The sequence below is a fragment of the Neomonachus schauinslandi genome, chromosome 5 (genome assembly GCF_002201575.2).
Source record: "Neomonachus schauinslandi chromosome 5, ASM220157v2, whole genome shotgun sequence".
Classification (NCBI taxonomy): Eukaryota; Metazoa; Chordata; class Mammalia; order Carnivora; family Phocidae; genus Neomonachus; species Neomonachus schauinslandi.
Genome location: NC_058407.1, coordinates 99,955,362 through 99,968,005, shown reverse-complemented (window position 1 = coordinate 99,968,005; position 12,644 = coordinate 99,955,362). Strand labels below are relative to the sequence as shown.

The 12,644-nt window shown below is 37.9% G+C and overlaps 1 protein-coding gene across 1 annotated transcript in view; it reads left to right on the top strand.

The window, feature by feature from the left end:
- The window catches only part of TULP3 (TUB like protein 3), a 60,913-nt gene that overhangs the window by 917 nt on the left and 47,352 nt on the right, over window positions 1-12,644 (top strand). The window lies entirely within an intron of this gene.

Here is a 12,644-nt window from a genome sequence, read left to right as displayed (position 1 = left end):
TTCTAAACCATTTAAAAACGTCACAAGGAGGTGTTGGGCATGGAGAACACCTATTTTCCCCTTTCGTCAGATTTTATTTACGTGATAGCTGCGATCTGAGAGATTTGTTCACTGCACTTTCTTTTTTTCGAGTTGAGAGAAAAATAACCCACGTTTACTAGTATAACTATGGAAGTGCTAGGAGGACGTAAAGTTAAAATTCCGCGTCTTTGTTGAATTCAGATGGTATATGTTCAGTGTGGGCATTCAATAAATTAATTTACAGCAATAAATTTCTTGGGTACCAGATGTTGGATATATGACTCATGGTTTTGGGGGGAGGGGGATTGACTTTGAAACTGAGACCAGGAGGCAAAGTGGTTTTTAATTTATTGGACCTGAAGTTTAAAGGGATAATTTTAAAGTTTTCCCCTCTTTTTCTTCCCAAAGAAAACTGCCCTTTAATTTAAAAACTGACATCAAAGGTGTGAGTCACCAAATGTTTCTCCTGCCCTAGGTAATATTAAGTGCAGTTTCTATCATTGTTTAACTCAGTTGTTGCTGAGAAGGAGTGGAATGTCTCCTATTTTGGCTTCAGGTTGTATGCTTAATGTTTTTGATGAAATACATTGATAGAGTTTTTGGTATTAATACCTTTCGATGTGAAGTATAACATCTGACTTTTAAGTTTCCTGTGATTTTTTTTCCTTTGAATTTTACCATGAGGCAGATTTCTTTTCAATGAAATGGAAAAATTACTAACAAACTTCAAATATTTTTCCTATTTCTGAAATATCTAGTGAAAATTGGAATTTGAAACATCACTCTCAGGACCTTTGTTGAAGCTAGGTATTTTATATTATAGCTTCCCGACCTTGAGCTTTCTCTGGCCTTTTGTCCCTGATACAGTTGAAGGTGTGGTGAGAGATTTCTCGGTGTGATGTGACCGTGTGACCCAGTTGACTAAGGAAGTCCTAGTCTGTGGTTTATCTATGTTTTCTCTTTAGAAATATGAGCAGTTTTAGTAGCTGGAGGTTATGTATTGTCCGGGCTTGTTATCCTCTCTGACGTTCTCTCTTTTTTGAAGATTTATTTATTTATTTTAGAGAGTGTGTGTGCACGTGAGCGCGACGGAGCAGGGGGAGGGGCAGAGGGAGAGAATCCTGAAGCAGACTCCCTGCTGACCTGGATCCCCAGGACCCTGACAACATGATCTGAGCCAAAACCAAGGGTCAGCCACTTAACCTTCTGCACCATCCAGGTGTCCCTCTTTCTTTTTTGAATGTTTCATCAGATCAACTAATTGTGGGCAAATAGAGACTTACCCGGTGCTTAAATATACTCAGAGTAACTAATCCATGACTGCAGTATGTTTGGCAGATATTGAAAGCTCCTAATAACATCAAACATGCACGTATTTTTCCAAATGTGAAAGCTACATGCAGACCTGGAAAGGAGAGGATAATCCTCTGCAGTGAACTTTCTTCTTTCTGACAGACTCAGACATTTTTTGGAATAGTTTTTATTTCTGACTTTGCTTGTTCTTTCCTATGGAAACTCTGCCGTTTTCCCTGCATCTGTGCCCATTGAAAGAAAATGCTAACGTTTGTTCTTACTAAGGGGGAAAGTATGCTTGAATTACTCAGAGGCAGAGTTGAAGTTGCTTTGCTTCTCCGTTTTTAAGGATTTTAGGACTAGAAGGGGCCTTGATAATTCCCTTCATTCTCCTGTTTGAGAATAGTAGAAATGGCTTCTTTCAAACTAGAATTTCCTATGCTCTGCTTGTGCTTTATTTGCTTTATTTCCTCCGAATCAATTCACTAGAAATAAACTCTTTGTTCTACTAAATTTATTCTGCCTCATCAGACGTCCTTACTGTCAGTAATAATGAAGCCTGCAAAATTTTCCTGGCCCAGTTAAGGCTTAGATCTACATATGCCTGAGAGACTACGCCCCGTCCACATGCTGATCGATGTGCTGCCTTTATTTACCCACTTTAATACCTGCCATGAGGGCTTGATAATGAGGGTTGCCATCTCTGTCTCTCTGCCTTAGAACTTCTGGGAAAACATGAATGATGAGTACTGTGTCACGTGAGTCATAGAACCCCTGGAAGACCACGGTTCTGAAGAGGATTATAGTAATACTTTTATTGTTTATAAGATGGCATTTGCTGTTTGAGCACATGGCATTGTGGGAGGCGCTGGAAACTTCCACTGGGTTCCTGAGTTCTAGTTCCAGCTTTTTCACTCTCTGGCAGTGTGATCTTGAGCAGCTCATCTACTTTTTTGGCTTCAGTTTTCTCCTCTGGAAAATGAGGGCTTCTTTGGATTCCCTCAGTGATTTATAACGAATTAATAAAATGACATATATATATTTTTAATAGCATATGGCTCAAATTTCAAAAGATAGAAAATGATATTCAGTGAAAAGTATGTCTTACTGTCTCCATGTCACCTTGTTCATTCATTGGTGGACATCTTAGGGGACCTTCCAAAGATACTGTGTTAAATCTACAAATATTCCTTTCCCACTCCTAAAATTTGATGATTTTGAGTTTTAGGGTAAAATATAATACTCTAAACCCTACTATCTACTTTCATCATTGACAAGAGGTGTTTTTAGAATATGAACTACAGTTCCTGCAAGTTTTTTTTTTTTCCTGTGGTAATTAAAGTATAGAAAATAGGACCATAAGTAGTATTTTTCAGACAGTCTTCTAGAAGAATAAATCTTGCTGTTCAGCTTTTCAAGAAGAAACTTCAGCATATAGTTTGCCTTTGATTTTAGGTTTTAGAATGCAATCAATTTAATAGAGGATTGACTTATTTCCCTATTGAAACATAGTGTAATTTTGTTATGGCAATGCCATATGAGCTAGAGATAAAGTAGGAGTTTTTTTTTTTTTGGCTGAGTAAAGGTCTTAAGCTGTGTTATTTTAAAAGGGAAGATCTGTCAAAATAAAATAATCAGTAATAAGGCTTACATTTGGGTATCCTTTGCTGCCTTCATAGTGTGTCACTCATTTGATCTCTTTTGAGCTTCATAGCTCTGAAGAAAACAGGGCTGGTGTTGTGGTCTTCATCTTATAGGTGGGGAAGTTAAAAATGAGAAAGGATGTGAAATACCTAAGGTCACATGACAAGAAAATGATGCAGTCGAAAGTAAAATTCAGAAGTAAAATCCAGGCTTTTGACTTCTAGTCCCTCTTCCACATACCGCCCCCCCCCAACCATGTATTATCAAAATATCTATTCCAAGTATTCTGGATGCCATTTTTACAAATAAATGACAACAATGGATACTGATTACATTCTAACTATTTTTAGGATGAGCAGTTGAAGAAATCAGACATTTTAGCGAAGTATTAATTTCATCCAATGGAAAGGGAGTGGAAGTATGTCTTTGGTATCGTTAGACAAACAAATGCACTTTGATCTTTATCCAAGAAATAGAAGGGGAATAAGAAACATTCCTGAGTAACATCCCTTTTTAAATCTAGAAAGAAGAAATTCATTCTTTGACTTCTGAATCAAATTATACATTTAAAATAACCTTTCTGTTTGGTTCACTCAAAAGAATGTTTTTACTTTTACTCTGTGGAACATGCAAAATGAAGAGGGGTTCACTCTAAAGTAATTTTTCTTGCTGCATCATTTGGGGCCAAATGAATGATTAAATCAGTTACCAACTTTTCCTTCTCATTGCCTCTCTCCCCACAAACAATTCTCCCTTCTTTCTGAAGAAAAGAAATGGGCCCACTAAATGGGCCTCTTAGGAAATGGATTTTCATTCCCTAGCTTCAATTATGTTAGTTCCAGATTGTGGCAGTCATTCAAGTAGGAGACGGCTGAGCCTAGAATACTAACATTTGTCCTCAGATGAGGAAGGATAGGTTTCAAAGGAGTCTTTTCTGGCAGTTCTAATTTGATTTTCATGTGCCTTTTCCCAGAAGCAGTGTTTTGTTCTAGCCAGAGGTGTTCTTGGTGGCTCAGTACATGTAAAAACACAGCCTTCCCGTAATGACATTTGGGATTGGGACAAGGTGAATCTATTTGTCAGTTGACTTAGAGAAAATTACTTTATTAATAGCTATTGCCCCACCTACCTGACACCGGAATCGGTTCAGACAGTGAAATCAGACTATATACAACTAATCAACTCCTCCCATGGGTTTCCTCAGAATCCACTCACTGGCTTAGAAATTCTGCTACCTAAAAATACCAAATGAACTGGGATTCTGACTGAAAAGATACTCAGCAGACTTATTGAAATACCATAGTGTGAAATTCCAGAGTGTGCTGACCATTGGAGTACATGTGGTTAATGGTGCAGTTTAGCATGCTGAGTTGTTCCACTTTTTGGCTATTTTGAATAATGCTGCTTTGAACATTAGTGTCCAAGTCTTTGTGTGCACATATATTTTCATATCTTTTGCATATATACCTAAGTGGAGTTGTTGGGTCATATGGTAACTCTGTGTTTTACAACTTGAGGAACTAGCAGACTTGTTTTCCAAAACTGCTGCAACATTTTACATTCCCCGCAGCAGAGGTGTTGGGGTTCGTTTCTCTGCATCCTTGCCATCACTTGTTATTGTCTATCTTCTTGATTATAGTCCTCCTCATGGATGTGAAATAGCATCTCATTGTGCTTTTGATTTGCATTCCTTTAATGATGATTAATTGAGCTTTTTTATGTGCTTATCGATCATTCCTATATTTTTAGAGAAATATCTGTTCATTTACTCTGCCTGTTTTTAAATTGGGTTGTCTTTTTATTACTTAGTTGTAAGAGTTCTTTATAGGTATTCTGGATACAATTTCCTATCAGATAAATGATTTATAGATATTATCTCTGTCAGTGGATTGCCTTTTCACTTTCTTGATGGTGTCTTTTGAAGTGCAAATGTATTTTATTTTGATATAGTCCAATTTATTAATTTTTCTTTTTATCTCTTTTGTTTTTGGTGTTGTACCTAAGCAATCATTGCCTGGTCCAAGTTCACAAAATTTAGTCGGATGTGTTCTTCTAAGGTTTTTAAAGTTTAAGCTCTTATATTTAGGCCTTTGATTCATTTGGTGTATGCTGTGAGGTAGGGGTCCAAATTCATCCTTTTTGCATGTGGATATCCAGAACCATTTGTTGATAAAATTATTTTGAACCTGTTTTTAAAACTGAAGTGTCATAGACTACTTTCCAACTTAGTACCTCTAGATCTACCTTATTCTTTTTAATGACCACAAAGTATTATTTTCATAAATGTATCTTATTAATTGCTCACCTGTTGACATTAATATTATCTTGGGGGGTTCTATTGAAAACAATGAAAAATAGCATCCTCGTTACATGTATCTTTATATATTTGGCCTAGTATTTTGTAAACTTTGTATGTTTGGGGATGCAGTGTTTAATTTTAGTAGAGGCTGCTAAATTTCCCTCCAAAAAAGGTTATAAACTTTTTCTTCAGCAGACTGTGAATGCCCATTTTTAAAGTGGAGCAATTACCATTCATTCTTGTTGCTCAATCCATTATATGTACAGATTGAGTACCTAGTAGGCACTTAGTAAATATTTACAGGCGATAAAGATGAGGGCAAAATTGAGGGGCTCCCTGCAGTTTGGATTAGAGTCACTTTAAGCTGGTCATTGAGACAAAGAATATAAAGCCAACTAATGCAAAATTCAGCAGCTAAAAGAAAATTGACATATGAAAGTAGGAACAAAGGTAGCCAAGGTTATGTAGGTGATATTCTTATGTTCTTTACAGATTAAATAAAGCATATTGTTTGTGGAGTCCAAGATGTTTACTGGCAATTATGATAAAGGATTGCCACAAAAACTGTTCCAGAGGTATATAACAAAAGAAATTTTGATTGACAGGTATAAGAGTTGTAGTTAGCAAAATATAATTGAATGTATGATGGGAAGATTACCACCTTGGAAGTGCTGAGATTAATCACTGTTGTCTCTCAAATGTGGTTTGATAAGAGAATTATCAGTACAGTAAGTTCAAATTTAAGAATGTATTTGAAAATCACTGCTTCCAGCTTTTCTGATATGGAGTAATGATCTGAGACTGACTAATCTTGGCCAACAGAACTGAAGGTCGGCTATGTGACAGAAATGACACTATAGTATAATGTGAAACATTGTCCCTCTTAAGCTCATAGCTGACAGAGGAAATAAAGGAGAAAACCAAAGAACAGAGCAGAAGTCTCTATCATCTCTGGCAATGCATATGCCAATAGGGTAGGTACTATTTTATTAACTGTGAAAGGTACGGGCACCTGGGGGGCTCAGTCGTTAAGCGTCTGCCTTCGGCTCAGGTCATGGTCCCAGGGTCCTGGGATCGAGTCCCACATCGGGCTCCCTGCTCGGCAAGAAGCCTGCTTCTCCCTCTCACATTCCCCCTACTTGTGTTCCTGCTCTCGCTGTGTCTCTCTCTGTCAAAAAAAAAAAAAGAGTCGGCTGCTTAACTGTGAAAGGTACATCCACGGTTTTAAATTAAAAATAAAGTTTTTTCTTTAAAAAATGATTTTCGGTTTACAGTAACTTTTGTTCAAATTATTTCTCATGGTTAGGCAGTGATCTTTTATCAGTTTCTTTATTATTTTCCATAGCCATACAGCTATAAAATGGGGACAGTAATATCTAATTTTTACCTACTTTGGAAAGTCCAAAAGTAAGAGATGATGAATTAAAATATTTCTTTAAGGCATAAGTCAAAGGACTTTTTTTCATCTAACTTTAAAATTCATTTGTTTATCAAACATTTGTTTCACATCTTCCATGTTGTAGGCATCACGTGCCATGAGCAATGCTGAGTAATGTTAGAAAGTACTGATGTTGGTTAAGTTTCTTTTGTAATTTTGCTTTTCTTTTGAGTGTTAGAGGTTTGTCTCAAGAGTCATAAAAGAAATGACTGTGCATGTCGCTTAGCTTAGCAGAGGCACTGTTTTGGCAACTGCTCTATGGTAGTGAAAGCAAGAGAAGCCCCAGAGAAGCTTAGAAGCATAGAGTGCATCTCCTGACACCGCAGCTCTAGCAGAAACGCCCTATACAAGACACTGACGTGGATACATTTTGCTTCATTACCCACAAGCTTGCACTTGAATCAAAAGTACGCACATAACTCCTTAATAGATCCCTCCTAAAAGTGTCAACTGTCTTCCCAAAACTGAGCAAGTTGCTCCTGTGGGTGTTCTGGGGGTTCATGTTGCTAACCGGGATAATGGCATCAGTTTTGATTTCTAGTTGAAAAATAACCAACAGAAATTCTCAGGGTTGTGAATTCAAGACCCACATTAGGCATAGAGCTTACTTAAAAAAAAAAAAAAAAAATTTAGGGCTGCCTGGCTGGCCTGGTTGGTAGAGCATGTGACTCTTGGTCTTGGCCTTACCCACATTGGGTAAGAGATTACTTTAAAAATGAAAATAAAAGGGGTGCCTGGGTGCCTCAGTCAGTTGGGTGTCTGTCTTTGGCTCAGATCATGATCTCAGGGTCCTGGGATCAAGCCCTGCATCTGGCTCCCTGCTTGGTGGGGACTCTGCTTCTTCCTCTGCCCCTCCCCCTTGCTTGTGCTTGCCCACTCTCTCTCTCTTTCTTTCTCAAATAAATAAAATCTTTTTAAGAATTCTAAAAAATAAAATAAATAAACAACAAAATTGACAGTCTTTTTTTTCTCATTTTAAAATGCAGCCATTTAAGAGCTTTCAAGTGCTTGCGTCGGCAGCACATGTACTAAGCCTTCGAGCATATTTTGAGCGGGCATATGCAGTAATTAGTGGAGATCAGATAAGTGTGCTTATAACTGAGACATCGGGTTGATTAATACATAGCAGAACATTGCTGGCTTCTATATTGATTTCAACCATTTAGAGTTTCAAATTGTTTTATTCTTAGTTACATTTAGTGGGCTAAGAAATTGACTTTTAATATGTGTATTTTAAATGTCTTTACATGGTACTGTTTTGAAAAAACTCAGCTTTTTCCTTTCTAGATGGGGGAAAACCCAGTCCTTTCCTACTGTGTGTTCCTTTCCTGCTATGTGTTTCTTCCCTGTGTCTCTCCTTAATTTCTCACACGGAACACTTCACTTCTGACATTTCTGGGTTTTTTCCCCCACAACAAGCAATTCTCTCTGACACCACTTGGGTGTTCTACAACTCAACTCAATTCTGACACTATCTAACAAGATAGTTTTGGATCCCACAGGTTAAGGGCTTGGTCCCACAAGACTGCCCCTCCCCTGCAACCCCCATTCTTCAGACGTCATTCACCAGCCCAGTTATCACCTGTGCTTCTGACCAACTGGCTATAGACGGTAGGTTCCAAAAATCCCCTTCTTGGGTTCAATTAATTTGCTAGACAGCTCACAGAACTCAGGGGAACACTTAACGTTTACCAGCATATTAAGGGATATAATAAAGGATGTGGAAGAACAGCCAGATGAAGAGATACATAGGGCAAGGCCTGGGAGGGTCCCAAGCACAGGAACTTCCGTCCCCATGGAATTGGGGTATCTCACCCTCCTGGTGTGGTTGTGTTTGCCAACCTGGAAGCTCTCCAAGCTCTCTACTTGTGGAATTTAATGGAGGCTTCATCAGATAGGCATTATCAATCATTTTCAGCCCTCCCTTTTCAAGAGAATGAGGAGTGGGGCTGAAAATTCCAAGCATCTAATCATGGTTTGATCTTTCAGGTGACCAGCCCTTCACAGGTACAAAATTCAAAAGGATTGAAACAGTACATAATGAAAAGTAAAAATGCCTCCCTTTCCCCTACCTATTTAGTTTTCCTCCCTGAAGGCAACACTGATACCAGCTTACTGTGTATCCTTCCAAAGATTGTCTGCATTGCAGATGAAAGATACGTATATATTTTTTTCTTTCATAAATGGTGGTAAATACTCCCCAATTATCTGTACCTTGCCTTTTTTCAATTAGTAAAACGTCTTGAAAATTGTTCCAAATCAATATCTCTATATTTCTATATTTTATTCATGTCAGTGCTTTTTTTTAAACAGCGGCATGGTATTCCATTGTATGGATATGGTCTCAGTCCCTATTGATGAACATTAGAGTGTGCTATCTTGTTATTACAAACAGTGCTACAGAGTCATATAAAGTTTATAATCATATGGGGCGCCTGGGTGGCTCAGTCGGTTAAGAGACCAACTCTTGATTTCAGGTCATGCTCTAAGGGTTGTGAAATTGAGGCCTGTATGTCAGCCTCTGTGACAGCCTGCTTTGGGCTCCCCACTGGCTGTGAGGCCTGCTTAAGATTCTCTCTCCCCCTCTCTCAAAAAAAAAAAAAAGTTTATAATCATACTGGACAGTTGGCTAAAGTTGGGAAATCGTAAGTCAATAAAGAGTATAAATTTGCCTGAAGAGTTTCTCTAAGAGTGTAAGTTGCATTCATTAGTGATCAGAAATTTTATATTTCATACCAACATATTTTTAACATTTCAAAAAACTAATGTTAGGGCGGGCGCCTGGGTGGCTCAGTTGGTTAAGCGACTGCCTTCGGCTCAGGTCATGATCCTGGAGTTCCAGGATCGAGTCCCGCATCGGGCATCCTGCTCAGCAGGGAGTCTGCTTCTCCCTCTGACCCTCACCCCTTTCATGTGCTCTCTCTCTCTCTCTCATTCTCTCTCCCTCAAATAAATAAATAAGATCTTAAAAAAAAAACCCTAATGTTAGAGCAAATATGTGATGATTGTACACAATTGAACTTCTTATTTGTTGAGGGTGAAGATATAATGAAATCCTAGGAGCTATTGGAAGTTTAGAGTGGAGAGAGGGAAAGAGTGGGACTTGTGTTTGTTACTATTTTTTCTTACTTCATTGACACTATTTCTGATAATTCCTTATGGAAGTTTCACTGTAAAAATCACTGCCTCCTCTTTGATGAATTATACTACCAGAGGCCGCCCATTTTATTTGTAGCTGCTTGAATGTATTGAGTGCCCATTATTATTTTGTAAGTAGTAGTAGACCATTTTATTTTGACACAGAGATTTTCTTTAACATTTATTAATGTTCGTGTCATTAAATATAAGCTATTTTGAGCAGTACCTATATCTCAAACTCTTATGTAGCATATAGACAAGGTAGAGATTCAGAAAACAATACAGATTTAATGTGTGCTTTCTATGTACCTGACACTATTCTAATCATTTTCTTACTAATTTGTTCAAATCTTATATAGTCATATGAGATAATTATTATTATCTTTATGCTGTGCATGGTGGGTAGAGGTTAAATAACTTGTCTGAGAGAGAAAGTAAAGGATCTGGGATATTAAAAAGCCGGGAAATCTGGATCCAGAGGCTGTCCTTGAAACTATTCCTCTGTAAAGTTGATTGACTTTACTTTCATTCTTAGATGTTTTATGAGATCATTATAATTATCCCCTTTGTTAGGGAAGGAAAATGTAGAGAAGTAAGATTGTTTGCCCAGAGTATGTTTATGGAAGGGAGGCCTAAAGTTAGGGTATTGATAGGCAAAGATGCCTGGGGGAAGAGGATAGATTTTATCTTCTGGACTTTGAATGGGCTTTGTATCAAATAAATAAATAAGAAACACCATTCTGCCATTCATTGCTCAACATGTTGAGCAATCACTGGTTTGACTATGGTTTAAGAAAGCAATTTATATGTGTAAGTAAATTGTTCTTGTCCTTTCTATTTAATCTGTCAACGTAGTGGCTTTTTTATCTTTCCACAACAAAACAATTCACAAGGAAGGGTGGGTTGTTTAAAAATAAAATAGAATTGAGGTAGCAGGAAACAAGAATGATTATTCACTCTGCTCTGTAGAGAGGGATTGTATTATGTGTCCATGTCAGCGCCAGAAGAAACTTCGCAGGAGTCATGAGCATTATGGTCTGCTTCACTTATTGAATTTCACTGGTTTTTAAATTCAATTTTAGGATTCTTGTAAATATAGTGCAGTCTTGCAGTGCTCTTTATTTTTGATATTTTGTCATCTGACATCCCATAGAAAGGCGCAAACTTCAGAATGATGTTGTTCATTGAAAGAATTGGTCAGGAAAAAAAACAGAAGGAAGCCTCAAGAAACAAAGACCAGGTACAATATTTGGGGGAAAAGAGGAATCTCTTCATTGGTGTTAGTAAAGGTCTGATATTTATTAAAGTAAATCTTTGCTGAACAACTCCAGGGAGGTGGGTAAAGTGGGGACTTGGGGGTGGATACATGTGGGGAAGGAATGCTTCCCTGTTCCCTTTTCATTGGCTTTTCTGGTCTCTGATTGATCTGCATCTTTTCAGCAATTATCAGTTCACACCCATATTCATATTTATAAATATTTATCATGTGCATATAAAATAATGAAAATAGCTTATATGTAGTTTGTCAAAATTATTCTGATTTCTTTGTGACAAATGCTGTATATAATTTCACAGGTATACATGCCAAAATTCCTTGGCAGTGGAAAATGAAGTGAAGGATTTCACAATATGACAAAATATGATGACTCAGTGATTGGGAGTAAATGTATTAAAATTTCAGGTGCATTCACTTGAAAGGCATATGGGAAATTAAGGCTTTTCACAGGAGTTCTAGAGGAAACATTTTAAAAAGTTGTATTTTGGGGTGCCTGGGTGGCTCAGTCGTTAAGCATCTGCCTTCGGCTCAGGTCATGATCCCAGGGTCCTGGGATCGAGCCCCGCATCAGGCTCCCTGCTCCACAGGAAGCCTGCTTCTCCTCTCGCATTCTGCCTGCTTGTGTTCCCTCTCTCGCCGTGTCTCTCTCTGTCAAATAAATAAATAAATAAATCTTTAAAAAAAGTTGTATTTTGAAAGGGTCTCTAAAAATATGGAATACAAAACATTACTTTGCATTGGTTGATGGTATAGTTGAAGGGTGTGCTAAGAGGGTGAAAGGCAGTGTCTTTTCTCCTACAGAAAGTTACCTGTTTATGGAGTGTTTATATGCATCCATATTTTTTCTTAGATCTCAACTCTTTGTCCTTTCTAAAAGAAAGTTTGAGTTAGAGATGGCAGCTGTAACTAACCTATCAGTTTGTGTCAGTATCAGCTTTAGGTGTTCTAGTATTCTTGGTCCCAAATAAAATGTAAAGTATAATATCCTTTCATATAGTGATTGAGAGTATAAACTTTGGAGCTAGATTTCCTGGGTTTGGATCCTGGCTCTACCATTTACTGATTGTGGGACCACAGAACTTAGCTGTGCCTCAGTTTCCACAACTATAAAATAAAAGTTAAATTACTTCAACTAAATAACCTATACTGAACTCAGATCTCAGATCTCTCAGAGCCAGTTAAAAATACCGGGAGAGTTGGGCGCCTGGGTGGCTCAGACGGTTAAGCGTCTGCCTTCGGCTCAGGTCATGATCCCAGGGTCCTGGGATCGAGTCCCGCATCGGGCTCCCTGGGAGCCTGCTTCTCCCTCTGCTTCTCTCTCTCTCTCTCTGTCTCTGTCTCTCATGAATAAATAAATAAAATCTTTAAAAAAAAAAAAAGATACGATTAAAAAAAAAAAAACGGGAGAGTTTTATTACTTCCACTTATATCAGTGTTTACCCCAGTCTGTTTGTTTACCCCAGTCTGTTAGTTTATGGCCATGGAGACAGGGCTATCCAGAATAAATAAGCTGTACAGACATGGTCCAGACATTC